The following is a 27,750-nucleotide window of genomic DNA, read 5'->3' as shown; positions in this document are numbered from 1 at the left end:
CAGCATCTAAAAGTTCTTTAATAGCTTAAAACTGCACTAACACTGTTGGGACACCCTGCTTCTCATTGGTTTCTTGTAAGAATGTTCTAGACACAGCACGCACTGAACTGCATTCCTAGAAAAAATGCAATATATAGTATATATAATATATGTACATATGTATGTCTATGTGTGTCATGTTTGTTGTTGTCATCTTTTGTGACCCCCATGGAACATATTGTCCATTGGGTTTTCTTGGCAAAGATACTGGAGTGATTTGCCATTTCCTTTTCCAGTAGATTAAGGCAAACAGAGGTTAAGAGATTTGCCTAGATTCATATAGCTAGTAAGTGTCTGAGGCCAGATTTGAACTCAGGTCTTCCTGACTCTAGGCCCAGCGCTCTGTCCACTGAGCTACCTAGCTGCCCTCATGTGCTATAGATATATGTGTATATATGTTTATAACTGATTTCATCAATTTAGGAAATTGCCTATATCAATGCGGGTTAGCCTCTTTCTGAAATTGACTGTTTTAGAGTTGCCTGGTATACTGAGAAATCAAGTGACTTGACCAGGTTATACACCCAATATATGACTGAGGAAGGACTTGAACCTGGGTATTCCTGTCTCCTCTGCCATTTCTTTATTCACTGTACTATACAACCTCTCCTGATGATAGCTCATCAGACAGGATATGAGTTACTGACAGGGTAGCTATTTCATAATAAATTCTCTTTGTGGAATCAGATCAGACTGTTTCAAACAAAGGTCAAAATTAATCAAATTAAAAGGAAAGCTAAAAATTAAAAAAAGTATGAATTGCAACTGTATCTCAACCTATTGAAACAATCAATAAGCATTTATTATGGGCCTACTATTTGTCAGGCATTGTGCTAAATGCTGGTGACTTTCAAAAACAAGAGCTAAGAGAAGACGACTCTCTTATAGTTTCTTAGAAAATTTAATCCATGTCAAATTGTCACCACAAGAAGGAAGCCCCAAATGCCCAGCAACCACCAGAGTCAGCAACAACTTGACCTACATTCCAACCTGAGAGGTAATGGCAGCCAAAGTCAACAATGGTTTCCAAATACGAGCTCAATTGCAAGACCATATAGGAGAAGTGGATAAAAGATTATGAGACACATTGCTTCACAAGACAGCAAAATGCTTGAGAGGGTAGAACAAGCCAGAAGAAAGCTTAACGTAGGACCCAACTAAGCCATAGAACATTTGTAGAGCATTTGGTTAAAATTAGTGCGACAAATAGATATGGAATGGAGTTGATTTGCAAGTATTCCTCCAGTGATCCATTCTCATCCATTATGACTACACAATCTGGGTATTTGTACTCCACTAGGTCATTATGTGTGTGTGTGTGTGTGTGTGTGTGTGTGTGTGTGTGTGTTCATCCTGTTGCTGAAGAAGACTATGCCATCAGAGAAATAATGACATGACTTGACTTTGTTTTGAGTGAGGGAGGGCTGTGCAGGTCACCAGCCTCACTTCTCTTCCAGAGCAATCTGAATCCAGGGACCAGATATTCATCAGGATGACTAGAGATGACCCAGGATGAGGCAAATGGGGTTAAGTGACTTGCCCAAGGTCACACAACTAGTGAGTGTCATGTCTGAGGTGAGATTTGAACTCAGGTCCTCCTGACTCCTGCACTGGTGGTCTATCCACTGCACCACCTAGCTGTCCCTACTAGGTCATTATGCCATTATGCTAAAGAACCAAAGGTTTAGTCATAATACTTGAGATAAATCCCCAGCTTTGCCATTTACTACCTGTGTCACCTGGAGCAAGTTATTTGACCTTTCTGGGCCTCAGTTTCCTCATCTATAAAATGAAGGGGTTGGCTAGATACACTCTGATGTCCCCTACATTTGTATGGCTTTAATCCAAATGTTGTGTGTTGCTATGGAATTGAAAATAGCACTCAAGAAGATGAAGTCAGGATCTGACTTCTAGATCTGAATGAATACACATTGAAGACATCTGTGTTGCAGGGGATGCAATTTTAGAACACTAAGTTATATATTTTCAAGATTTTTCAAAGTGGGGAGGACTCCAAGAGGGTGGGAAAGATCACAGATAGTATTACATAAACAAGATGCCAGATAGGATGTTAGCAAGTACCAAATCACATGTCTACTATCTCATCTCCATAAAATATTTATGGAGATGGTTTACGCATGTATTAAAGACATCTTTGATGCAAATATGAGAAGGGAATAGGCAAGCTTTCACATGTGATTTTCAATGGCAGAACACATCATTCTCTCACCACAGACTGAGATATTTTTTTTTAAAAAAAGATTCTGCTATGCTTATTTTTCATTGACTCTTAAAAAATTCATTTGCCTCAGTAGAACAAAATGCAACCTTAAAGGCACCCCTCCAACAAGGCATTCCATATGCATATGTTAAGATCATATACAATTCCTGGATGGATGTAACTAGAGATAATTTTGCTTGGTGTTCCTCTGATCATCATTATCAACCAAGATAGAAAACAGAGATATGTGCTCACCATTTTTGTTAAGCAGTGTCATGAGGAAGGCAAAGTCAAAATGAAAGAATTTCATATAAATGATAAAGTTTATCAGATGATCCTATCTGCAAGTGTCAAGCTGATTATATCAAGTCTTAGAATTCTATGAGGCCTCTTCAGGGATATTCATAACCACTCAAAAGAAGTTGCTTCAAAATCTGCACAGAAAAAACTAAGTGGATTGAGAATGCATATTTTCCAGATTATTACATGCCATTTGATGGGCAACCCATTAAGTTACTCCATCAGTACTTTTATCTTGGACAGAACCTTAAAACTGAACTGAAGATGGAGAATAAGTTGGATTGCATTTGAGAAATTGCAGAGTGTTTTCAGTGATCATAAACTGCTTCCTGCAGCAGAAGTCCATTTTTTTTATACCAATATTCTCCTGGTGATACTTCATAAGTGCAAATCATAGAAGGCTGTGATCACAAAAAAAAAAAAAACTACAGATGACCCCAGTGGCACTGGAAAGTTATACAGTGGGTATAAGTAGGTCATTATCAAATTGAATTCATTTCAACAAACTTTTATTAGGTGCCTAATATTTACAAGGCACTGTTGTCAGCACCAAAGATACAAAGATGCACACAAAACAATCCTTTCCTTCAAGGAATTTACATTTTACTGGGACTTATATTCCACTATCAAGGATGATTTATGTCCAAGAAGTGGTTTGAAAGAAATAATCATTGCAGATATATGTTCCAGAAAAGAAGGTAGGTTAGTCAGATAGTGAGAATAAAGGATAATCCATGGGCAGTCTGAGTGGTGTTCTACTGGTGCCCATGAAATATCTCTAGGAAGTTCTCCAGTCCATTAAGTAGATCCTTTATGAAGGATCTGGGGAAAGACATAGACAAAAAAAAAACATAATATGATAAAACACAGATGAATTGCAATCTGTACTGTTGGAAAAGGTGTCCCATGATTGAGATGATAGATCCATCAAGGTATTGAAGTACAGAGACAAATGGAACAGGTTGTAAGCCTGAAACTGATGAGAAGGGGAGAAAAAAAGGCAAGTTGAGTAGAAATTGACATTTGAAATCAATAGCCATTTACTGAGTTCCTCTGATGTATATGGCAAAATGCTTGCTGGTGACAAGGCTTAGAGATGTAATACGTGGTCCTTACCCTCAGGGATATGAACAAATGTGATATTTTGCCTTCTTCATAGTTCAAAGGACCATAACTATATAGCTGAATGGGACCTGGCAGCCATTTAGACCAACCCCCAAAACTGGAAAGACTGAGGCTCTTTAACTGAGAAGTTAATGACTTGTCTAAGGTCACACAGATAATTAACATCAGATGCAGTGGTTGATCCAACTCTTCTGACTCCAGAATCAATGCACTTTCACAAAAACCTCTAGGGTGGGTATAATTCACAGAGAAGGAGACATTTATGAGACTTAGAGATGTTTATGAGATTATGGATTTAAAGCTCAAAGGAATCCAGAAATCGTTCAGTAGAACCTCTCCTATCCCCTACTTCTATTCAGTGATTTCCCATTCCCTGTCAATAGAATGTAAGTGCTTTGAGGGTATTCCCAGCACCTAGTACCTGGTATATAGTTGGCATTTACTAAATGCTTATTGTTTCCAACTAACTATGCTTTCCTATACTCCAACGAAGGGAAGACGATGTCTGAGAAATTATTCACTCCATCTGAATAATTTGTAGCAATGGTGGCAGGAAAATCCTGTCTCCTTTTCCCACTTTGAAGGGCTCTAGTTATAACTAAGGCCTTCTTCCTGAACATTAAGTCTATAGCATTCTTGTCATAGCTCAGAAGTTCCTGAAACTCACTCCCCACCCCTAGCATTGGGAGTGGGGGAGAGGGGAATGTAGAATCCCTACTATAGATATAAAATTGAAGGGATAGAGAATCTTAGAACCCCTAGCTTTCTTAAAAATTTAGCTAAAGAAATTTGTATGATATATGAAAAATGCTCTAAATCGCTGTTGATTAGAGAAATGTAAATTAAAACAACTCTGAGGTACCACCTTACACCTACCAGACTGGCTAATATGAAAAAAAAAGGAAAATGATGGATGTTGGAGGGGATGTGGGGAAAATTGGTACACTAATGCACTGCTGGTGGCATTGTGAACTGATCTAACTCTTCTGGAGAGCAATTTGGAACTATACTCAAAAGCCATACCCTTTGATCCAGCAATAACATTGCTAGATCTATATGACATCCCAAAAAAGAGAAAAGGACCTATTTATACAAAAATATTTATGAGCAGCTCTTTTTGTGGTGGCTAAGAATTGGAAATCGAAGGGATGCCCATCAGTTGAGGAATGACTAAACCAGCTGTGGCATGTGGTCATAATAGAATATTATTATACTATAAGAAATGAAGAGCAGAGTGATTTTAGTAAAACATGAAAAAACTTAATGAACTGATGCAAAGGGAAGTGAACAGAGCCAGGAGAACATTTGTCCATAGTAACAGTAGTATTGTTCAATGAACTGTGAATGACTTAGCAATTCTCAGCAATATAATGATCCAAGAAAATCCCAAAGCATTAATGTTGAAGTGAACTATCTGCTCCCAGAGAAAGAAATGTTATTGTTTGGATACAGACTGAAGCACGCTATTTTTCACTTTTTCTTATATTTTTTCCTTTTATTCAAGTCTTGTACTAAATGACTAATATAGAAATATTTTATATGATTGCACATATATCACCTATGTCTGATTGCTTGCCGTTTTGGAGAAGGAGGGGAGAAAAGGAGGGAGGGACAAATTTGAAACTGAAAACTTAAAAAAAAAACAAATATTAAAAAAATTTTAATGTGTAAAAAATAAAAGAAATTTACATAACTTTATTATAGCATATTTTTATTTATTTTACACTTAAATAGATTAAATAATAGATTTGCAGTTTCATGTGCAATCATCTTTTTTATTATACTTTATTATGGTAATACTTGTTTTATTCCATAAATTAAAAATAAATTTTTTTAAAATTTAGCTCGAGCCTCCTTTTTAGTGATGCATTTCCTGATTGCTATTTTCATTTCCTTTCCCCTCAAGATAAGTGTTATTATTAATACGGTTGTTATTTTTTATGATAATAAATGTATATACATATATCATAAACACACATTATTGTCACATAACTGAATAAAGCCCCTTGAGGGGGAGACACTATTTCTTTTATGTGTCTAGTACACCGTAAATGCTGAATTGCTTGTTGATTTGACTTTTGTCTTTGTATCTTCAGTGCCTAATGCCAATGACTGGCACAAGGTAGGACCTTAATAAATGCTTGTCAGTTGGATGGTTGATATAGTATGGCAGAGCAGAGTTTGAGGGTATGCATTAGGCTATACAGGCAGGAAGCACAACCACAGTAGATATATCCCTTCTGAATGTGTGTATGTATTCACAGTTTCTGAGAAAATATTATCAGTTTAAATGTGCATATGTTATATAATAGTTGTATAAAATTCCACATATCCATTGCCCTGGCTCAAGCCCTCAGGGATACCCTGTGTCTCATTGAAATTGTCTTCCTCAATGACTCAGTTGTCTACTAGCATCCTGGACATGCTCATACTCCAAACCAGGCTCCTTGAAGGCAAGAAACATTATATATTATTTTGTTAGCTGTCCTTGAATGTGATTTGCAAAGCATTCTAATACTTTTCCTGAGCTGTTGAGTGCTACTGATGGAGAAAACAAAATTAGAAATATATGCTCTCTGACCTCAACTAAGTTCTCATGACTTTTCAGGCAGTTATACGTTTTGTTCATCTCTCAGGGACTCCCTACCACACTCCTCCCTGTGGCTCTTCCAAACTTTCTCATTAAACACTCTTCTCTACCCCAATCCTCTCCTCCTCTCTCAGCATATAACCTCTGAACAAGTTTTACTGATAAGGCTAAGGCAATCTGACAAAAGGTCTCTCTTTTCTTTATACTATACCTAAAATTTTTTCCACATTTTCAGCTGTTTTCTTCCTTCCTTAGAGGAAGATACTTCCCTCTCCCCTGCCAAAGTTAGCTGTTCCTTGTATATCCTCTTAATTTCCTTATTTTTTTAGGACTTGAGTCCATAGCTCATCTTCAGCCTCTCCCTCTTTATTTGCTTACTTCTCCTCTGCCTACAGATATTACCTAGTGCTCCCACATTCTCAAAAAGTCTTTCCTTATCCCTACCACTCACTCATCTAATATCTTCCTTTTTTTCACTCTACTGCCTAATTTATAAGAATAGTCTTCATTTACTACCTCCACTTCCTCCTCACCTACTTATATCCATCCCTTTGTAGTTTCAATAGTCTGGTTTACATTCCTACTGATCTACTGTAGGTACTCTCTCCAAGGTCTCCAGTTATGCCCTTCACACCTGGAAGCTTTTCTGCATAGGACTTTCTATCTTGATTAGAAGCTTCTATATTCCTTGCTGATAGGTGCCTCCCTACCTATAATTTTAGAAATAGGGAAACCAGTCAGGTCCACTTACTCAGGATACTCTCTTTTCTTCCCTATGAATATCTTTCCTGATCTCTAGAAATGCCCTGTGGCACAGAATGAAGGTGGATCAGAGACTTGGAGACTTGGTTCTGTCTAATTCTTCTGCAAAGGCCCTCTAAGTTAAAAGCAGTAATGTCACAAAATCACTTATTCAGGGGCCACAAGAAACATTTTTCATGGGAAAGTTGTTCATCTTGCTTTTTCAGTGTTTATGATGAACTTAGGTAAGATAACCACCATGAAATTAATGCCAGCGTATGCACTCATATCTGTTGCAAGAGATGATGAAATAGAGTTTTACTACTACTTGATAAGATCTTCAAAACAAGTACATAAATACTGTGACATTTACTAACTTTAATGTGAAGATGGATACAGGGAAGGATGGCAAAGATTATGTGGAAAAAATGGTTCAGAAGCAAGGTATGAGAAGAAATGCTTGTAAACAACTCAGAAATCTTCCATTTGTACACCATGTTTTTTTCAAAAAGAAAGTCCAGAGGCACTAACCATGGTAGGCGTGGCTATGTGGTTGATGATATCTTATCAGACAGGAAATGACTGGTTATTAACCTGGGAATCATTTTCACAATCAGCTGTTCATATACAGCCAGATTATTGACTTGTTAGAGCAATGCCCAAATTAACACTAAATTGCCAGAAAGGATGAAAATTAGAAAACAAGGAATATAATTTCCCCTGACCTGTTTAAATATCTTGATGCTGAAAAAATGGGAAATGGACAAAAGTAAATATATTGATCTACTTAGCTCCATTTCTTAGAGAAATTTTGCATCAATAAAAGTTGCCACAAGACAGATCCAAAGGGTCCAGCAACTGCCTTATTGAATAAACAACTGATGTTCTTGCCACACAGATAGATGTCTATGAAAGAAAATGATGGGAAAATAGAGTTGTATTGTCTTAAAAGAGGAAAAATAATGGAGGGAAAAGTAAGCCCATAAAAAGGTTGTCATGAGATTAACTTGTCCAGATGACCCCTAAGTCACTTTTAGATTAAAATGGAAAGACAACAAATAGATGTGAAATGGAGGATATTTGCCACTTTTTTATAGTGATATATTTTAACTATCAATGACAGCACACCTACCACAGTACCTGATATACTCTATGAAGATATGGAAATGAAACTCAATAAAATGAATTCAGGAAACTATTCTCACAAGACAAAGGAAAAGAACATAGCTCCCCAATTCTCAATCCCAAATGAACAGATAAAATTTTCCCCAAATGAAAGCATAAAGAACAAAAAGGAGAGAATGGAAGAGGAATAACCAAAAAGTTGGAAGATCAAATAATCTCTCAAATGTAGAAAAGGAAAGAACAAGGGAAAGAGCAAACATTAAAAAATATTCCAGTATGGTGAGAAAATATATTGAATTGACATATCCAAAAGAGAAGTCAGCATAAGGAAGAAATAACAAATACACTTTCATAATGGCCCAAGGAATAAAGTTGGACCTAGCACAAGATACATGAAATTCAGTAACAGTCCCAAAGAAACAAAGAGGGTCTGGAGTTGGTAAGGAAAGATCTGGTTTTAGTCAAGAAAGATCTGGCAACTGCAATGAGAAATCCATCATCAGTAGAAATGAAGGAAGACAAATTGATAGCAAGAATCAGTAAGATGGAGAAAGTAATGGGAAAATATGGAATCAATGAGCAATAAAATTCTCAGGATGGAAAACAAATTGGCAGAACCAGCAGAAGATAAAGTGAAATATGCTTAAAGGACAATTCTACTAGAAAAGTCAGAGGTTGGAGAAATACTCTAAAAGAATTATTGGAATTAGTTTTTCAGGCAACTGATGAAGAAATTTTTTTTTTTTAGAACAAAGAAGATCAAAGCCTACACATGGATAGAATCCATCAGACACCCTGAGAGAGAAATGTGAGGTTCAGCTCACTCAGACACATTCTGGTCAAATTCTAGAACTTTCCTCAAAAAAGGAGATTTTATAAGAAGCTTAGAAGAAAAATGTCATTTATCAAAAGAACTCCAATACAGATTCCATATCAAGTCTAAGAAGTATTCGTCTGTCATGAGGAAATGGAGAAGAATGTGATGCATGATATACAGAGAATCCAGAAAAATTGACCACTCCACAGAATTTTCTACCTGATTAATCCAAGAATACAGTCAAACTCTAGTGGAGGTGTGGTTTCAACGATGTCTTCATTCCAATGGTGCTGATCAGAACACATCCATGCTGCCATTTCCTTATCCGTGTTCTGTTGTATATCTACCCTACTGGACTGTTCTGGGTCTTAGAGTATATTGGAGGCATTGGCTGCACCTTTTTATAATGTGTAGAAGCAGCATAGTGCTCAAATTGTTCATCTTCCTGGCTTTTATCACATGATTGATCTACCTTCTTTTCAGACCTTATTTGATCACCTTTCTTGATCTTGCTCAATGATTTTCTATCTGGTACATCTTATAAGTAAGTCATCATTGGAAATATGGTATAACCAACTTGTACCCATTGCCCTTTGGGTAACTGACAACTTTGATTCTTCAGAGATTGTGGTATTTCAATATCAAAAAGGAAATATACATTTTTAAAAATTCTCTACCACCTCTCTAAATATTTCTAGGAGGAGAAAAAAGCCTTCCTAAATACTTTGATATGCAAAATCTAAAAGCATAACTTTTTTTCAGATCATAATACAAATAGAAAAGAATTCTGTAGCAGAAATAAAACCAAAATACATTAGTCTTAAAGGAAACTAAAACATTCTTTGCTTCAGAATGACTGAATCTGAGGCCAAATTCTAGGAATAGTAACAAATTACTGGACTTGGAGTCAGGAAGACCTGAATTCAAATACCAATTCTGACACTTACTAGCCATATGACCATGGGTGACAAATCAACAAACATGGGAAACTTAAGCAGAGACTTAATTTATTCTTCCATAAAATGGGAATAATAATGCCTATATTATATTTCGAAGGATTCTTGTAAAGCCCAAATGAAATAATATATGTAAATTGTTTTGTAAATCTTAAATCACTATGTAAATGCTGACTATTAATAATAACATTATTATAAATATTAACAATAATACTAAAGACGTAAATTTTGGGAGTTAGCGTCTTGTGGCTTTTTTGACCTTTTGCGATCTACCAAGCCTCTATACCAAAAGAAAGAAGACAGAAATAAAATCCTAAGGGCCATGGAGACCACGTGGTCAGGAGCTGACCTGGTAGGAGAAGGAAAGAAAAGAGCACCCTTCACTTCTGAGAGTCATCCTTATACCTTGTCAACCAGAAGGAAATAAAGAGACTTGACTTGTTGATGCCTGACTTCATTTCACCTCAGCAGCCAATTAAAATTCTCTCTATCATCATATAGTTAGCCAACTGGAAAATAGTCACAAAATACCTATCTGTGTGCCCTGAAGTGGCTGGTAGGGCCATCCATTCCATGTCATGTCAAGTGTTTCCAGTAACAGGCTCCTGTCAATTCCTTGCAGGCTGGCACTAGGCTCAGTACTGAAGGCCTTATACTTTGACACAGTAAACCCTTCTCAAAGCACAAGGCCTTCAGCACAGTCATGCATGTTCCTAGAATTTTCCAGGAGGTCTCTTGTTGCCTGCTCTCTAGCATGTCTCCTACAGGCCTGTTACCTTGTACGTTCCAATCCCAGCTACAAATAAATAACCTCTAAATTCTTCCTAGATCTGAAGTTCCATAACTTTTGCCATGTTTTTTCATTGCAAATACTTATCCTCTAATTTTTTTTTTTAGTGTTGTACATTTGGCTTATTTTATATTGGATTGTCTTTAATCAGGGCAGTCCTGTACTAACATATATTCAACTGAATTTTCTGTAGAGGATATATTATGATTTATCTTTGGTCCAGGGACTTCTTTTTAGATATCCAAGCAACCCACACATCTTAATAGGGACATTAAAATGTTGAAGAGAAAAAAAAGCAACAACTTGTTCCACTCAGCTTTTCAAGTTCTTTCTCTTTAGCTTATAGAAAGGAACTATTTACATTTTCTTTAATGACTTATAGTTTTTTTGGTTTTTAACAAAACCTGTACACTGACTGCTTCAACAAATGAGCATTTATCTTTCTCCTTTTGGGAAACCAGTTTTTATTATTGTCATGTTAAAGACAGAGCTTTACTTCAAGACTCAAAACAGAATGGAACATTTTTAAAATGGAAAACTCATTCAAATGTTTTGATTTATCAAAGCATTTTATATTTACTTTAAAAAGCACATTTTTCTGCTCCCTAGAGAAGTCCATAATGTGTTCCGTGAAAATTGAACATCAGAAAAATAATGTAGTCAAATGACAGAATAAAATTCAAGAAAAACTACTGAAGCTTTGCTCTTAAAAAAAACAAAACTGTTTGCATGTTATGTATGTATGTATTATGAAAATGCAGTAGGAAAGATATACAGTAGCATTTACACAAAAATATTGTTTGCAAACACATACTCGCAAGTCAGTCTATTTTAAACACATTCCATTTCAAGAGACAGAAAATTAAATTGGATGGATTTTAAATAGGACCTATATTCAAGCTATATTATATATAAGATATCATTATTGAATATTGTTTGTTACATATTAATGCACTATTAATATTAAATATCTTTGTGTCATTTTGTGGTTGTTTATGCTTGAAAGGTGAAGTTTTTAACAGACTGAAATATTCTATGCAAAGCCGCTGATCCAAAATGTCACAGATGATCATGTTAAGCCTGATTTTGAATAAGCCTTATTTTGTTTTTCTCTGAGAATATGTGAAATTTCTTTTCAAACAATTTTATTTATATTATCCTGAACTTAGCCTTCAAAACCTTTCTGATCTTTTACTGAAACCCTTTATCTGGGTTGATATTAGATTAGAAACCTAGATGATCACTAGCATCTATTATAGGTCTAAAGCTTGGAACCCTTTGCTCCTAAGTTGCTTTATGTTATCTTATGTGGAGTAACTTATTTCTGAAGGATGATTTCCCCAAAAGATTAAGGCCAGTTTTCCTCTTGACATAATTTCCTAGGTTCATCTATGTATTTAAGAGTTTCCTTGGGGGTGTTTTGGATTTAAATATCGACATTTGTCTATAACTTTCAGGGGAGGTAGAAAATCATAACCTACCTCTTGGGGGAATAAAATATAATTTTCAGTGTTATTATTTTATGTATTTTGGAAATATATAATTTGGCAATGAAATTAGTTCCTGAAAATCTGCACTTGTCAAAATAATTAGTTACAAAAGAGGCCTCAAATAAGTATCTGAAGTCAGCTGAGCAGAAGGAGGTTCACTGTAGAGAAATTTTTCCAAACAAATCAAAAAACCTTTCATGAAAATGCATTAAGCAACAAGCCTTATGTACAATATGTAACATTTGCATGACATAACCTCTTTAACCATTTGGGAATATGATAAACCCCCTGAGATGCAAGCCTTTTCCATACTTGGGAAATATTGACACAGCGTTAGAGTTATAGATTAAATAACTATGCCTCATATTTATATGGCTTTTTCCTTATAAAAACTCTGTGGGGTAGATAATGTAAAATGTTATTATCCTTATCAGATAGATGAGGAAACTGGGGCTCAGTGAATCTGATCAGTGGCAATTTCTATAATACTTTATGTTTACAAAGGCTTTTTTTTTTATATTAGAACCCTGGGAGGTAGGCAGTGTATGTATTTGTATCCCCTTTTGAAAGAAAAGTCCACAGAGAAGTAAAATGAATTACAGAAAATCAGATCTGGAATTTAGACCCAGGTCTTCTGTCTCCAGATGCTCCGCTCACTGTATCATGGGAATTCTTTTCCCACCACATGTAAGCCAACCAGTAAATTCAACTGATCTCTCTCATGGGAGCAACCTTCCAACCCCCCAAAAATTTGTATCTGGTACGTAAGTATTTATGAGTTCCGGGCCTAAAGTCAGGAAGACTCGTCTTTCTGAGTTTAAATCTGGCCTCAGACACTTAATAGCTGTGTGACCCTGGACAAGTCACTTAACCCTGTTTGACTCAGTTTCCTCATCTGGAGAAGGAAATGACAAACCACTTCAGTATCTTTGCCAAGAAAACCCCACAAGGGATCACGATGAGTTGGATAGGGCTGAAATGTCTGAACAACAACACTAGCAAATTCAACACACTATTTGAATTTTGTGACATTCTGTTTTTTATTGTTTTATCATGTAAGCCTCAAAAGTATGCAGCATTTTATAAGCATGGTTTATATTATTTCTTTGTCTCCACATTTAATCAATGGGATTTACAAATATTTGGTTTACAGGCAACTTTTTGAGGAATGGATTTATTTGTAAAATGAGATATAATTGTAAAGAACTGTTATACAAATGCTTTAAAATGTTGGGTAGTTCTTCCCCCTTATTTCTTATTATAATTTTGATAAAATTATTAGTATTATAAATATTTTTATTGTCATCATTCCCTTGTAACAATCAAAAGCAAAGTAACTTACAAATGAAATTTTTAAAAAACTGAGATAAGAATATTTTCATAAAGGAATCTATTTTGAGATAAAATAGTGGATAAAATATTTGTTTGGACATTCTGTTGGAAGTTTAGCTGTAAAAATGTGACTAATGGCCAAATGATTCCACTTCTCTTGCAGTTAAATTTAAGCACAGATCTTTCCCATGCATGCATGTGCCACCCAGGTCAGTACCTGGTGCTGGGAGTTCTATTTGGCATGTAGCAGGAAAATAATTATGATGTAATTTAGGTTGAAAAGAGTCAAATTTGGGAAAGTAAAGTTTAAGGCACTCCTGAAAGTCTGGCTTGGACAGATAGTCAGGCAATGCATTTCTGAAAATAACAACCAACTTATTATTGCATTAATTTTCAAAAAGTTCTCTCACCTTTATTGCCAGACTTTCATATCTGAGTAAAAGGAATTGAATCTCACTGCATGCATGTCATCTCATTTAAAATTAGAACCCTTTCTCCTTCCCCCTCCACACCTATTTTGATTGTGTGACAGATCAAAGTTGCTTACCTTTTCCTTACCATCAGGGATCAAGGAGCCCCATTGTGGATGTGGAGTTTTACTGGAACCCCAGGAAGCCTCACAAAACATTCATAGGGAGAGTCCATGCCCCAAAGGCACAAACCTAATTGTTGCAACCTAGCGTCTTTTCAAGGTCTCCTCCCTCCTTAAAAGCAGGTAGTGTCCTGAAAATAACAAAGTTAAGAGGTGGCTTTGAAGAAACAGGTTAAGTAGGATAGAGGCTGGAGAAAGGGACATAATGACCTTGAGATCATCCAGTGTGAAAAAATAAGACCTGAGTTGCCTTCATTCTCTTCACCCTTGGAGTTCATGTCCACATGATGTCAAGAAGAGTTTTAAAGATGTACAATTCATTTATGAACATTTGTTTTTCCAATAAACTTGTCACCTATTCAGTGGTGACTTCCTGCCAGGTCCCAATACAATATCACTATGCTACATGTACATCAGTCCATATATTTTATTTCTTCTGATTAATGGAGAAAATGGCTGTCCAGCTTTTCAACATGTGCATAACAGAGTGCCCAGGAATCTCTGATTTGGCCACATTGATTTTGCTTTGAGGATTTTTCCAATGAGTTAGAGCCTCCCCTGATACTTGTATTATTTCTTCACAGCACTCCCAGTTGATTTTATATGGGATACCTCTCTGCATGCTTCTCTCTTTCCTTGCCTTATATTTCTCATGCAACATGTGAGCTGACAAACTCTTATTTCATGTCTGAGTTTTGTAATTCACTTCTGATTCCCTTGGGTCCAAATACTGAATGTTCTGAAAAAGAAAATGTCAGTTTCACTCATCCAATGTATGTACATATATTCTGAGAGATGAAAGTTAATGATTAGTTTAACTTTTTGTTCATGCATGGTGAAGATGATGATTTTATCCACAGGAAACATAGAAATTCAAATTTTGTAAGTATTAAAAATGTAATATTCAATCTTTAAAACAATCGAGTTCTGAGTTGAGATAACTTAAATAATCCATTATTTCTGTGTTATTCACATACAATGCTTATTCCATCATCCTAGAATTTCAGAGTTTGAAGAGATCATAGCAGATTCCCCTCCCCCCAAAAACCCCTCTTCCATACTTATTACTCTATTGTGTTATGTCTTTCTTTTCCCACCACTGAACACAGTTGTCTTGTACCTAACAGATCCTTAGCAAATATTTATTGAATGAAAATATGAATGAATGATGAGTCAAATTAAAATTTACAGTCAGAGCCATTTTGGACATGTAGAAATAGGCTACTCTTCAGTATAGCCAGGAATGAACATTTCTGATTAGTTTCTTTAAATATATCATATCCATAAAATCAGGGCAGTGATCCTCATTTACCTAAACGTCAGAAATAAACTTTGATAGCACTCTGCTAAGGGATTTGGGGAATAATATGAAAAACATGGCAAACAATCAGTTTTAACATTTAAATAACTAGATAGTTTATCAAGGAAACACAGAGTAATATCCTTTCTACTGACCACGTCTTAAAAACAGAAATGAAAGGGAAAGGTCTAAGAACACAGTTGTGGAGAACCTAGCTAGACATCTAAGAGAATCTATACCAATTCTAGATACCACAGAAATTTACTTAAGCTTGAAAAGTTTTGAACCTCAAGGAACAGAAAACATTGCCTTAAATATAATTAGAGGATTTATTGATGGTGTATGAATCATCAGTGGTACATACATATAAAAAGAAGCATGTTCTGATCTCTGAGAGGCAGAACTATGTAATTGTTAGTTCTAAGGAACCAGCCCTTCCCAGAACTGGTGTCTGCGTACCCATTTTTTTTTTTTTAATTGTTGATAGGGCAAGAAAGAGTTACTATTGTTTAGTTGTTTTCAGTTGTGTCCCTCCCTTCATGATCAACTGGACTTGTTTGCCATTTCCTTCTCTAGCTCATTTTATAGATGAGGAAACTGAGGCAAACAGGATTAAATGACTTGCCCAGGGTCACACAGCTAGCAAGTGTCTGAGGCCAGATTTGAACTCAGGAAAATGAGTCTTCTTGACTCCACGCCTGACACTATCTACTGCACCACCTACCTGCTACAGAAAAAGCTATGTAGCTTTTTTTCAAAGGCACCAATCTAGGATAAAGAGAGCCTTTTGAACACACCAGCCATGAATCAGTTAGCAAAGACCACACAGGCATTAGTATACTTCTTCTGATGTTGGAGGGGGGAGGTACACTTACAGATTTATCATTTTTTTTTTATCTATAAGTTCCTCTCCTTCCCCCTTTATTCCTGTTTAGGGCAGAAAGGGTGGTTGTGGAGCCTAATTTAGACATCTTCAGAACTAGGATAATCTTGCAGAAGAGATAATGGAAGTAAACATGTATTTGCCCACTTGGACCAAGAGGGGAATTTATAGACAATGTTCTTGAGCCCCAACCTGTTGTGTAGTTGAAGGAAACTTCCTAAGCCACGTGATTCCAGAATCTAGCCCTCTACCAGAGAAAGGACATTTCTTGAGTAGCACAAACTTTGTGTGTTGATTCAAGGAATCCCCAAATTAGGAATTCTTTTTTTTTCCTTTTACCATGTGCACTTTCATTCAAACTGGTCTAAGGTACAGGAAAAGCTCCCCACATACTGGTGCGAATCTCATGGGATGCCCAGAGAGACTGTAAACATCCTTATTCACATCTATGTTGGAGGCAGGGAGGGAACTTAGTGGTCTGACAAAATTTTAGCTCTGACCAAAAAAAGAAGGAACAAGTATTAAGGTGGGAGATACAAAAAGGTGGTTTGCTTTTTTTTTTTAATTGTATAATTTTCATGTGTAACAATACCACTGCCTTCCTCCTTGCCCCATTCACTAATCTGGATTTGAATGTGAATTGGATTTAAGTGAGAGAGGGCTGTGCAAAGTCACCAACCTCACTTTCTCCTCCAGAGCCATGTGGGTCCAGTTACCAGACATGGATCAAGACAACTGGAGATGACCCAGGATGCAGTAGAGAACCTTGGCCTTTTCAAGCTAAAGTCTTTAAAAAGACTTGGTTTGACTGAATTTGACTTAAATCCAATTCACTTGCATTTCATAGCATCACCTCCCTGTTGTCTTGGTCCTCTTCAAGAACAGACAAGCACAACACTCTGGATTTATGTTAAGGAGCTTCCTTGTGTTGAGCAGGACAGCCTTCATAGAGGCAAGTAACTCTCTGTAAGAATTACACAATATTTGGAATGACTATTTTTTAAAAATACTCCCCCTCCCCCCCACACATACACAAACGTACAACCAGAGTCCTGAAGATACACTCCAGAGCTCTAGGGATGTTTGTCTTCGACATACTTAGGTTGCTCATCACCTTCACCATTCAGCCATTCAAGTTTTTAAATCCTGAGTCAAGTGCCAGAAAATAAAACAAACAAACAAACAAACAAAGCCACGCCAATCTCATCTCTTTTTGGAGAGCAATTATCATGGAACACTCTTTGACCAAAAACAACAAACAAACAAAAAACCAACAATAACAACAATGCACAATGGATTTAGGAATATTTGTGATGGACAATGGAGGACCCAGATTCATCATACTCTTATTTGCTGATTCATATTTCCTGGAAAGCAGAGAGAGAAGCCAGAATGGAGGTTCTAATCCAGACAGAATATTTGTGCTCAGATGGGGCAAGATCTTAATTTTTATTGTGCTGGGGGATAGAGCTGTAATCTTCTGCATCCTTTCAGCAATGCTTGCGTGCATAATGGCACCACCAGATAAGATAATATGGTATTGGTATACAAATCTTTACAGATATCAACTGTCATACTTTTTTTTTGTCATACTTTATGACAAAGTGAAGGTAGTTTTGTGGATTCCCTAGGATTCCATGTCTAGGAAAGATGATTGGATGGTTTCTGGGCACCAGAAAGTCTCAAGGCAAACGGTGATAACCTGACCATCAGGTTTGAGCTCTTTTTTAGAGCTTGAAGTCTAAGACTAAGTAACACAGTTTCTCTTTAATGTCATGCACAAGTTCCCTCTTAGCTGTGGTAGTGAAACAATACACTTTCTTGGTCAGGATCTTCATGAGGTAGCCTATTAGGTCATGGCCAGCCAGATCCAGAAAGAAGATGGCATGGAGAAGAGCATAGCCTTCATAGATGGGCACAATGTTGATCATACCATCACCAGAGTTCATCACAATACCAGTGGTACCACCAGAGGCAGACAGGGACAGCACAGCCTGGATGACAACATACATGGCTGGAGTGTTGAAGTACTCAAACATAATATGTGTCATCTTTTTTCTGTTTATTTTGGGGTTCAGGGGCACTTCAGTTAGTAGTACAAGGTGCTCTTCAGGGGTCCTAGTAGAAAATATGATGCCAGATATTCTCCATGTCATCCTAGAGGATGATAATACCATGTTCAATGGTGATACATCAGGGTCAGAATACTTCTCTTGTTCTAGGCCTCATGCACCACATAGCCCTCTTTCTGGGTCATATCCACCATCACAGTCTGATGTCTGGGTACCCGACAATGGAAAGGAAGACAGCCCGAGGGGCATTGTCTCCTGCAAAGCCATCTTTGCACATTCTAGAGTCATTGCCAAAAAGTGCAGCAATGTCATCATCCATGGCAAACTTTGAAGTGGCAAGTTTAAACCCTTAAGAGAGAGAGGAGATGGTGTACCTGAAGGCAAGGGGCTGGGGTGGTGGGAGGCAAATACATGCTGAGTGGGACAGCTCGTATCTAAAGATCAGGAAATGTTGAATGAGATTTATACAGGGAAGGAGTTCTTGAGTAGGATGTTTCTTAGAGAGAGATGAGAATAACACATATGGTCTCTGTAGTCAGAGGAATAGTAATATGGGGGAACAAGGAATCTGGACCTTTCTACATTTGTTATTTGGACAGAGCAAGTCTGCTATAAAATCATGTTGCCCATATAACAGTTCCAAAATGTATTTGTCTTCTGGAGAAGTGCAAACCACAGAGGAAGCTATGAGTCTGGGAAGGATTGTTTAAGACCATATGAGAAAGCCAGGGATTCACTGGAATGTCTCTTGTCCCAATGGCAACTCTGAATTCAGTACCTTTTGAAAGTAACTGCTCTGAGTGCTTTATATGTTTTCTGAATCTGTTTATGAGCTCCTATGTGTCCTCTGCATTTTCTGTATAGGTTTATGGCTCTTGTGGGCCTTTTGTATCTTCTGCATTTTCTGTGGGGCAACATAAAGGCTGTCCTATACACAATATACATTTGCTACTTTAAGTACTTATAGGGGATCAAGGGACCCTGTTTTTTTCCTCTCCTCTCACAGCCATATCAATTGCCTTTGGTTATACTTTGTGCCTCTCTTAACTCTTTCTCATCTGGTTTCTGACTTTATCATTCAACTGAAACTACTGTATGACTTCTTAGTGACCAGACCTGATGGTTATCTTAACCTTTGTTTTTTTGCTTCTGTAAAGTTTTAGGTACTGTTGACCACTCTGTTCTCTAGGATATTCTATCTTCTCTGGGTTTTCGTGATACTGCTTTCTTTTCATTCATTGTCTACCCCTCTGATTGCTCTTTCTCAGTACTTATTGGTTCATCACTCCTATCAAGCTTCCTCACTGTGGGTGTACCCCAAGGCTCTATCCTGCCTGGGCCCTCTTCTATTCCCTCTCTACATTATCTCACTTGTTGATCTCATGAACATCTATAGGTTTAATTACAATCTCTACACAAATGACTTTCAAATATGTATCCACATCCTTCATCTATCACTCCAATCACATATTCCCAAATCTGCATATACAACCTTAGTCTATCTATATACAAATCTGTATATACAACTTCACTCCAATCACATATCCCCAAATGTCTATTGTATATTCCAAACTTTAACTCGATATGTCCAAAATTAAACCCATCTTTCACCCCCAAATCCCCTTTTCAAATTTCCTCATTCCTGTTAAGGATACTTCCGTCCTTCCAGTCATCCGCGTTTGCAACATAAATGTTGTCCTTGATTCCTCACTGTCTTACACCCTATAAATCTAATCAGTTGTCAAATCTTTTTTTTTATTTATACCATGTTTCTCAAACCTATCTCCTTTCCTTTATTCAAATGGCTACCACCCTAGTTCAATAAACTCCTAATTGTTCTCCTTACCTCAAGTCTCTCCCCTCTTCAATCCATCCTCCATATATTTGCCAAAGTGCTCCTCTGAAAGCACAGGTCTGACCATGCCATCTTTGGCTACTCAATGAATTCCTTATTGCTTTTAGTTTCAAATATAAGTTCTCTTGTCTAATTTTTAAGCTCTACATCTTGAACTCAACCTACCTTTCCAATTCAGTTGTGATTTACTCTCCTTCATGCACTCTACCATTCAGGCAAATGGATCTTGCTGTTTCTCATATACAACACTGTATTTTCTATCCCCGTCCTTTGTACTGATTATCTCCCATGCATGGAATTCACTACCACATCCCCCACCTCTTAGAATCTCTTGTATCTTTCAAAACTCTGTTCAGGTGATACCTTATGCATGATGCCTTCCTTAATCCCCATAGCTGCTAGTGCCCTCTTTAATCATTCAATTTACCTTGTATTTATTTTGTGTACACACTGTACATACATGCCATTTATATTTCTTTACATATACATTTATATACGGGGGCAGTTAAATGGCACCATGGATAGACTGCTGGACCTGAAGTCCAGAAGACTCGTTTTTCTGAGTTCAAATCTGGCCTTGGACACTTATTAGCTATGTGATCCTGGACAAGTCACTTAACTTCTGTTTGCCTCAGTTTCTCATTTATAAAAGGAGCTGGAGAAGGAAATGGCAAACCACTTTAGTATCTTTGCCAAGAAAACACCAACTAGGGTCACAGAGTCGGACATGACTGAAAAACATTTATTTACTGGTCATTTCCCTCAGTAGAATTAAACTCTTTGAGAACAGGGACAATTTCATTTATGCTATTGAATCCCCACTGCCTTGCACAGTGCCTGGTGCATAGCACAGCTAAATTCCAATTAGTGCTAATAATGAATTTGAATACATGATTGCATGTATTCAAATCTATACTGTTCAATACTGGAAATATGTAAAATATAGCAAACTGTTCCAGGCCAATGGAAATATGTAGAGTGAATTAGAACAATTCATCTACTTCATGGGATTTATTATTTGCACTAATTGGGATTTAGGTGGAACATATTAAATAAATGCTTGTAAACTGATTGATTTGCTTATGTTCATGGAAACCTAGATAATAAACTCTACTCGAACATTTTCATGTACTAAACTCTGTTTTGTGGCAATGAAGTATGGGGAAAAATTATCCTTGGAGTCAACCTCTCCTAACTAAACTTATATCTGAGTGAGTCCAAAGTTTAAGGCACCCTGGATCACGGGTTAAACTAGATATCAATAAATATTCTTCCTCTTATACGTCCAACTATCCAAATGTTTGCAAATGCAAAAATCAATTTGTAATTGAAAGAATCTTCTACTTCCAACAACTATTACCTGACATTAAGTCAAATAAGTTAGAACAAAGTGACTTTAAGGGAAAAGGATTCCAGTGCTTAGCAGAAATAAATTCAACAATGTTCACCTTTAAAAAGCCACATCTGTTATACATTTTAAAACTGTAATGTTTTAACTCAAGAGAGAACATTAGAGAAAGAAAATAAGGTTGATTTGTGCTATTGAAATTATGTCATACAAAGAAATGTCTTCTTCTTCCCCAGCCCAGTATCCATCCCTCTATACTACTCCCCCAGGAACCAATTAAAAAATGACCATATGATAGATTTCAGATATAATATCCAAAATGAATATATTGTCTAAGGATAGAAAAAAATCAATCTATTTAACCTACAAGGCAAGTACATGATGCATGTTCATGTTGAGAAAATTCAGAAAGAAAACTTTAGGGCTGGATTCTTGGAAGGTTGTCAGATAAACGTTAGAATGGGAAAATTCCATGTGATTTCTATAAGAAATAATAAATAAATAAAGAGGAATAGAGAAAAGTAGACTTTCATTTGAAAACTAAACTTTGAGATCTTCTCCCTAGAAGGCAGAAGTGGATGAAATGGATGATTATTTCTGTTCGTCATATTTCCACTAGTTAATGTCATGTAATATAAACTCTTGCTTACTATTGTGGCATTATCTAATTTAAGGGTACCCGGAACCTTCAGTTTTTTTTGTTTGTCATTTTTTCTCTCGTTCTCATGACCATTTCATTATTCATTAGTATCTTCATTAGCATTCTTAGGAACATGAAAGGTAAAGACAAAATGCTAATTTATCATTTTCACGTATTGATTCCTGACTTCTTATATCAGACCTAAAATGCCCCAAATGCCATTTTCTTTTATGTAGCTCATTTACATAGTGTGGAATTTCAACTGCTCTGTCTATTCCTTGATTCTATACTAACTTGACAAATGCTATAAAATTTGCATTTTTATTTATAAAAATTAAAGACCTTTCCAACTTAAAAAAAATTCTTTCTTCTTTCTTTTGGTCTTTGCTTGAACTACCTGCCTTTCATTCTCTGGGCAGTGTGCCTTCTTCTTCCATTGGAATTTTCTCGTTTGGATTTTCGGCCAATCTTTTTGGAATGACCACGGATTTCATTGTCAGTGGATCAGTGGATTTACTGTACTTGGACAATTGGTCCAGGAATGACTTCCACATCAGTTAGGAGTAGTTTCCTGTTGGTTAAAATATAGTTAGTGTGTGTGTGTGTGTGTGAGTGTGTGTGTGTGTGTGTGTACCATTTAACTCTTTTCTTGGAGAAAGTATTCCTAATTTATAAGTATGATTGTTCTGTGTAGCATATAAGCCTTTGACCTGTCTCATTTCTTACTCCTGAGGCATATTTTCCAACATATGTTTTACCATCTTCTCCCCACCCCCCCCCACCGCCCAAGCTCACCTTTGCATTGAAGTCCCTCAGAAGCAAAGTATATGCTGATTTAAGCTGGGAGATTTTATTGAGTTCTACCTAGAATTTCTCTGCCTCCTCATCCTCTGCATCAAATGTTGTTGGTGTGCAAGCTGCAATAATTTTCATGGTGATATTTTTGCACCTACTTTTTTATGAGCACAGCAGTGTGAGATGACCACGTCCCACGAAATGATTGTTACTTATTGCTTCTGTGTACATGATAAAACCAGCTCCACCTGCTCCTTTATTTTGCCTTTCCAAGGGGACTTATGAGCCATCCTTCCTTTTAGCTACAGCTTCTTTTTCTCTTCTGATTTTGTTTGCACTAAATGCTATACCAGTGCAATTCAGTTGCCTCAGTAGAATGTCTGCTCATTCTTTACTGGGCTATGAACAACTAAGATAATACCCAAAAACTATGTGATTCCTAGCACCCTCTACCTCTTTTATGTTATTGTCACTATAGAAACAGAAGAATTGAAGACTACTTTCCATTATTTCTTTGTTTCATGGGTTGCCGTGGCTTAAGAATGCATCATTATGGCCAGCCAACTTTGGGTGAACCTCTACAGATTTAACTAGGTTGATCCTCAGAAATCAGATGTCATTTCTTGCCAGAGCCAGTAGGACCTTAGGCAAGTCATTTAATTTGACTGGTGCCTCAGTTTCTATCCATCAATAAGCATTAATTGAGTGTTTACATAATAACAACTAATATTTAAATAGCATATCAGAGTTTGTAGTGTTTCACATATATTATCTCAGTTGATCCTCACAGCAATGCTGTAAGGTATGTGTTCAATCATTTCATTCATGTCCTCTGAATCTTTCTAACCCCATTTGAGGTTTTCTTTGCAAAGATACTAGAATGGTTTGCCATATCCTTCTCCAGCTTGTTTTACAGTTAAAGATGTGGAGGTAAACAGGGTTAAATTACTTGCCCAGGGTCACACAGTTAGTAAAGGCCAGATTTAAACTCAAGAAGATGAGTTTCCCTGACTCCAGACCCAGGACTCTGGGCACTATGGTGCTACCTCACTGCCTCAGCTGTAAGGTAGTGACATTCTCATTTTTTCAGATAATGAAGATGAGATTTGGAGTGATTAAGTTACTTTCCTAGTCACACAACTATTGAGTGCCTGAGGAAAGATTTGAACTCAGGATACTTTTCACCGTGCCATCTATCAATCTGAATGTGTTAAGCACTATGTTAAACACTGGGAATACAAAATATGGCAAAGACAATTCCTGTCTTTCTAATGGAGGAGACAAGGGATAAATAATTAGGTAACATAAAATATAAACAAATATAATCTGAAAGGGAAAGGCACTAGCAGCTGAGGAGTCTGTGGAAAGGTCCCCTACAGATGGTGGCATATGAAATGAGTCTTGAAGGAAACTGAGGGTAGAGCATTCCAGGGATGGGACACAGCTGAGACAAAGGCACACAGATGGGAAATTATATTAAAGGAGCTATAAAGAAGCCAGAATAGCTGGATTACAGATTACCTGTATGTATGTAAAGTATAAAAAGACTAGAAGGATAGGAACAGGCCAGGTTACTAGGAAGAGGCCAGTTCCTCATCTGCAAATAGAGGGAGGGGGTCAAACAGATAGTCTTAGGGTTGCTTCTGTCTTCAAATCTATTTTCCTATGACACCACGCAGTAGAATCTGTCACAGTGTAAGCCCTGTTGGCATAGTATTCAAAATCAAACAGTTATTGTAGTATTGGAAGATTTTCTACCATGAGCTAACTCCTATAAAGGTTCCATGACAGATGTAAACAAAGAAAACTTGCAGCAGTTTTTTAGTTCTGAACCTCATGTGAGGTATAACATGGGGGGGTGGTGGTATATGTGAGGTATGCCATATGGAAATATATGCTCACCAGAAATGGTTTCCATTCCTGTGGGGATGTCCTCCTTGAAGTTCAAATGTAAGAATGATTCCTAAAGGGTGATCACATGTTCTAAGGACTCCTTTCTATAGATGATGTGAGATGCTCCAGAAAATACAGGGCCTCCTCAGTGAGACTCAGAGGTGTTCCCAAAAGAATAGCCTATAATCTAAAGAGGAAAATTCCAATAGGTGAGAAATGCACATTGCCCAGATTATAAAATGGAGTTGAATGGGTGTTTACCACCTCTGTACCTTAAGGAAAGTTACTTAACCTTCGGGGGCTTCAGTTTCTTTACTTTATAAATGAGAGGTCTGTCTTAGAAGGCCCCTGAGGTCATTTCCAGATCTAAATCAATGATGTTATTAGCTTATTGAGTTAATTCATCAATTTCTGCATCTCGGAGAGGTGGTGCAGGTGTTCACTGAGTTTGTCAATAATTATATAAGAGAAAGAAGTAGTTGTATTCCATCTGAGAAACAGCATACTGTTTCCACAAGTGGCTCCTATACACAAAAGCCCATCTTTTTCATGTGAATATTTTCCCAGTAATGTCATGTAGTTTTACGTCATGGGTCACCATGATTTTCAGAGGAGTTAAAATTACAGAGGATCAAAAGGGCAATGGAAGACACATGATGGGCATAATTAGACTGCCATCTGCTGCCGGTTGTGATTTGTATATATGAAATATCATAAAAGATATCAAGGACATACATGACCAGATAATAAGAGTGGGTAAGTTATGTACTAAGTGAGGGACAATAGAGAAATAATCTGAATGTTGTACTGATATCTACAAAATACTGAAAGACCTAGGAGATGGCTTCCAGCATGTTGAGTGGACCCTCCATGAAGGATTTATGGAAGGACATAGACAAGAATGTCACAGAATGAGAAGACATAGCTTTTCAGTGGGACAGGGAGTGTCAACATTGAGACTATAGACCTATTGAAATATCTGTATCTATCTATGAATAATAATAATTTCATTAGCAAACATTTATCATGCACAAGGTATTTCAAATTTTATAGTTTCATAAATACACCTCTAAGAGGACTTCAAAAGTCTCAAGTCCAATCCACAGATGGATTAATTTAAATCCACAGACTTTAATTCCACAGATGAGAACATGGAGACTCAAATGTTACTGTCCCATTTCATAAATGAGGAAACTGAATTACAGAAGTGAAATCATTTGTTCAAGGTCAGATAGTTCACTTGAACTCTAAAACTACAAGTCAAGTTCGTTGTCTTCTCTGCAACATTCCACATCAATAACATTGGAAATATTCCTATGATTAGCCTTATCAGTGCTCTATTGATTGACATTCAATCAAATCCAATATTTTTTTTGCTTTAAATAATTAAGAATTGACTGCTGTGACATATCAATTTAGAAATAAACTGAGAGGACTTTGAATTAAAATGTCAACATGGCTGATGACTATGGCAGCATTGTTTACATGCACACAATGTAAAACAATTAATTCATTTCAACAGGGTCAAAATATAACTATTCTCGGAGTGAAAACAAAAAGAGACCAAGAAATGCAGCTCCATGAAAATTTTGGCATGTCATCTATCATAGTTATCTTCATGTTTTCCCCTTCTTGTATTTCTCCTCTGCACCATTGTGAGGGGAAGAAGTTAAGAAAACATTTCCCTTATTACTTCTCGCCTTCCTTTCTCCTCTTTTTTTCCATGCTCATATTTCAAATAGAATTTATTTTGTCTTTTCCAAGAAAGAAAGCAGGTTAAAGTAAAGGAAGTGATGGCTGCGTGCTACTAGGTGGAGTGCAGTGGAGGGCTGGCACTAATGAACACTGTCCTCTCTACCCTTACTAGCAGTTTTTGATTGAGTTCCAATTTTATTTTTTTCTCCAGTGTTGAAAGTAACCCCGTGTATCTCTTCCCCACCCCAGCATTTGGGATTGTAGCAGAGATAGAGACAGAGAGAGTGAGAAAGAGGAGAGACAGAGACAAAGATAGAGAGCAAGAGAGAAAGAAAGGGGGGGGGGGAGAGAGAGAGAGAGAGAGAAAGAGAGAGAGAGAGAGAGAGAGAGAGAGAGAGAGAGAGAGAGAGAGAGAGAGAGAGAGAGGGCATCCCTTGCACAGACTTCTTGATGTCTACAAAGTAGGAGGTGACAATTGTTTGAAGGTCGCTGCCAGTTATTGAAAGCACATTCCATCCGTATTTGGCCACACTGTGGTGGGAGCGGTCCAGAGTTCCTCTGGAGTTAATAAAAGTGTTGTTGAGTCAGAGTAGAGCTAAGGAATAAACACTGACCTGGGGTCAGAGGACCTGGGTTTGAATCTTGACTTTGTCACTTAACATGCACAATTTTGAGAAAGCCACTTAACCTATTAGGGCCTCATATGAGGGAACTGGATTATATGACCTCTAACATACCTTTTAGTACTAATTATGTGATTCCATAGTTATTCCAGCTACATGTGTGAGTTCATCATTATATATATATGATCTATACTATACTCCTTTACCTGCTCAAGGGAAGTAGGGCCATGGGAGCTATGCAAATTGAATTGTGCATTTTTTAGGACTAAAGTTTGAAAAGCTTTAAATATTGTTAGGGGACTTCCTGAGTCTGGGAGAGGCTGAAGATATCCATTTGTACATTAGACGTTTTATTATACATGGGCTTATCTTCCATATTTTGTTCAATTTTTATTGATTTTAGGCCAAGAGTAAATACTGTATACAATTAAGCATGTTTTTTCTGTTAACTGTGGGACATTGACACTATTATACCAAAATCGTGTGATAAGAATGAAAGAGTCAGGGTTTATCAGGTTTAGGGGAGGA

The 27,750-nt window shown here is 36.9% G+C and overlaps 1 pseudogene; it reads right to left on the bottom strand.

The window, feature by feature from the left end:
- Positions 1–17,895: 17,895 nt before the first annotated feature.
- On the bottom strand, positions 17,896–18,692 carry LOC140503721 (actin, cytoplasmic 1-like; annotated as a pseudogene).
- Positions 18,693–27,750: the final 9,058 nt, after the last annotated feature.

The sequence above is a fragment of the Notamacropus eugenii genome, chromosome 1 (genome assembly GCF_028372415.1).
Source record: "Notamacropus eugenii isolate mMacEug1 chromosome 1, mMacEug1.pri_v2, whole genome shotgun sequence".
Taxonomy (NCBI): Eukaryota; Metazoa; Chordata; class Mammalia; order Diprotodontia; family Macropodidae; genus Notamacropus; species Notamacropus eugenii.
The sequence above is the reverse complement of the archived record's forward strand: the minus strand, read 5'-3'. Positions and strand labels throughout refer to the sequence as shown.